The 3,499-nt window shown below is 42.1% G+C and overlaps 1 pseudogene; it reads left to right on the top strand.

Annotated features, from left to right (window-relative positions):
• Positions 1-1,656: 1,656 nt before the first annotated feature.
• On the top strand, positions 1,657-2,880 carry LOC122732005 (annotated as a pseudogene).
• Positions 2,881-3,499: the final 619 nt, after the last annotated feature.

Genomic DNA, 3,499 nt, shown 5'->3' with positions numbered 1-3,499 from the left:
CCCAATTGCCCCTCAAAGGAAAAAAAAAAAGTCTTCTTGAATCAAGGTTGGTGATTGTGTTGATCAAAGTTCCTAAGTCTTTCAAAATTGGAAAACATATTAGTTATTTTGATTTTGTTTTTTAATGTAAAAAAAGAAAAAGGAAATTAATTATAAGCTATATTAGGAGGCTGACTGGGGAAAACATGTAACACAGAGAAGGAAGACAAATATTTGGAGCTAAGTAATAGATGTGAGTCTTCTCCTGTCAATCAGAAATTCTTAACCTTTTTTGCTGTTCATGGAAAAGCCTATGGACCCCTTTTCAGAATAATGACTTCAAATGCATAAAATAAAATATATAGGATGATAAAAGAAACTAATTATATAGGGAAAAAAGATTTAGATTGTTCCCATCCAGGTTCATGGATCCTTTAGATCTATCCCCAGTTTCCTTGAAGGGTATGTGTACCCCAGGTTAAGAACCTTAGCTGTGGATGATAGAATTGAATTGTCTGAGTAGAAAGCAGTTTCTTAAGCCAAAAGGAATGATGATGAGAGACAACACATCTCAATATAAGAAAAATTACCCAGAATGGGTCAGAGAAAGGAGAGCACAAGGTGGGCACAAGTGATTGTTGAATCCCTGCTGAGAGGTATAACCCATTATGAACAATCTCAATATATGCTTTCTCCCTTTGAGAATATACTCAGTTCATGATAAGGGGGGTTCCCAAACGTGTCAGAGGTGACAACCACCACCCACATCTAGTGATTTACATGAGGATAAATATAACCAGAAAGAACCTAGAAAACATTGCTAGGAACCAAGAAGTCTAAGAAAAGATGAGGACCTCGTAATTAGCCTCTGAAGAGGTATAGAGTGTATCTAACAAAAATTAGTTTAAAATAAAACATATTTGCCTGAGTCTTGAAAATTTGATCGAGGGTTTCAGGGACCTCTCTGAAAACCCCAATTCAAACTGAAAATAGGGGAGCGTGGAGGAAGAGAAAGAAACCTTCCCACAATTGTCTTCCAAGAAAGATACCACAGAAAACATCAGATACAATGCAGCAAGAAGAATGTATCTTTCTTTATATTTTTTAAAAAGGCTAGTGCTCTCTCTCTCTTTCTCTCTCTCTCTCTCTCTCTCTCTCTCTCTCTCTCTCTCTCTCTCTCACACACACACACACACACACACACACACACACACACACACACACACTCACCTGGGTTGAGAGCCTAAGGGTTACTCATGAGTCCAACCCCATTGATTAATATATAAGAGTTTTGGCATGCTTCATTCTCTAATTTGTACAGGTGTGTCCCTCCTCAGGCAACCCATTGACCCCATGTCATGGGGATTTCATCAAATTAATGCAAGACTTACTGAGAATACCCAATTAGCTTAGCCGGTTGAAGCTGAGAACTCTTGAGTTCAAGTGAACCACCAGCCTCATCCTCTCCAATAGCAAGAATTATATAGGTATGAGCCACCATACCTGACTTTAAGATTAACATTTTATAGGAGACAATATTCAAAAAATGGTCTACTAAAGAAATCCATGGCCTAAGATGTTTAAAACCAAATGTACTCCTTTCCCCGCTACCGAGAAGAGGGGTCCATACTGCGTTGTTCTCGGTTTCCGTCTTAACTTTAAAGGGAAACTTTCACAATGTCTGGAGCCCTGAATGTCTTGCAGATGAAGGAGAAGGATGTCCTCAAATTTCTCATGGCAGAAACCCATTTGGGTGGCACGAATTTGGACTTCCAGATGGAACAGTATATCTACAAAAGGAAGAGTGACAGCATCTACATCATTAATTTTAAGAGAACCTGGGAAAAGCTTCTGCTTGCTGCTCATGCCATTGTTGCCATTGAAAATCCTACTGATAGGGGCAGCTAGGTGGTGCAGTGGATAAAGCACCGGCCCTGGATTCAGGAGAACCTGAGTTCAAATCCAGTCTCAAACACTTGACACTTACTAGCTGTGTGACCCTGGGCAAGTGATTTAACCCCAATTGCCTCACCAAAAGAAAGGAGAGGAGAGGAGAGGAGAGGAGAGGAGAGGAGAGGAGAGGAGAGGAGAGGAGAGGAGAGGAGAGGAGAGGAGAGGAGAGGAGAGGAGAGGAGAGGAGAGGAGAGGAGAGGAGAGGAGAGGAGAGGAGAGGAGAGGAGAGGAGAGGAGAGGAGAGGAGAGGAGAGGAGGAAAAAATCCTGCTGATACTAGTGTTGTCTCATCCAGGAATACTGGCCAGTGAGCTATACTGAAATTTGCTGCTACCAACCGCACTGCACCTATTGCTGGACCCTTCACCCCGGGCACCTTCACTAACCAGATTCAGGCAGCTTTCAGGGAACCTCGCCTCTTGGTGGTCACTGATCCTCGGGCAGATCACCAGCTTCTAACTGAAGCATCATATGTTAACCTCTCAACCATTGCATTGTGCAACACAGATTCTCCACTTTGCTATGTGGACATTGCCATTCCATGCAACAACAAGGGAGCTCACTCTGTGGGTCTGATGTGGTGGATGCTGGCCCGTGAAGTCCTACATATGCATGGTACCATCTCCCATGAACACCCATGGGAAGTGATGCCTGATCTTTACTTCTACAAGGATCCAGAGGAGATTGAGAAGGAACAGCTGAGAAGGCCATAACTGAGAAGGCAGTGACAAAGAAGGAATGTCAGGGTGAATGGACTGCCTCTGCCCCAGAATTCACTACTGCTCAACCAGAGGTGGCCGATTGGTCTGAGGGAGTGCAGGTGTCATCTGTGCCCATTCAGCAGTTCCCTACTAAAGACTGGAGTGCTCAGCCTGCTACCCAGGACTGGTCTGAGGCTCCTACAGCTCAGGCCACTGAGTGGGTAGGGACTACCACAGAGTGGTCCTAAATTTTACCCCAGGTACTCTAATAGATATGGAAAAGATTCTTGAAGGAAAATAAATCTTGATTTCTTATTTTTTAAAAAAACAAATATAGTAAGTTTGAGTAATAAAAACATGAACTTAAAATCTTAATTCAAGGGATCAAATTAAGTAATCAAAATAATCACTGAGAAATGGGATGAAACTCATGAGTTGAATAGGGCACATTATATTCAAAAGGAAAAAATAGAAATAACTCATATATAGACTCATACTTGAGAAAAATATACCGTGTGGAAAAAATACAGGAAACAAAAGCATCCAGCATGGTGTAATGCATTTGGATGAGAATCAAAGGAGGAAGAAACAGAAGTGATACCATGATAGGAATCTACTACAACCCCCCCCAACCCACCCCACCCCCAGATAAAAGGAGGAAATGCATAGGGAATTCAAGAAGCACATATAAACATGGGAGGAGGTCCAGGGGGAGGGGAAAAGACTTGACTTATCCAGGCATTTGCCACTTACCAAACTCTCCCAAAAGCAGAGCAACTAGTCAATTCTTGACTTGCTTTAATAATGATTTGGTTCATTAAAATTAGGCAGAAGCAATGAGGGAAAATGCCCCTCTGACCCTGATTA

This window comes from Dromiciops gliroides, chromosome 6 (assembly GCF_019393635.1).
Source record: "Dromiciops gliroides isolate mDroGli1 chromosome 6, mDroGli1.pri, whole genome shotgun sequence".
In the NCBI taxonomy this organism is placed as follows: domain Eukaryota; kingdom Metazoa; phylum Chordata; class Mammalia; order Microbiotheria; family Microbiotheriidae; genus Dromiciops; species Dromiciops gliroides.
The sequence above is the reverse complement of the archived record's forward strand: the minus strand, read 5'-3'. Positions and strand labels throughout refer to the sequence as shown.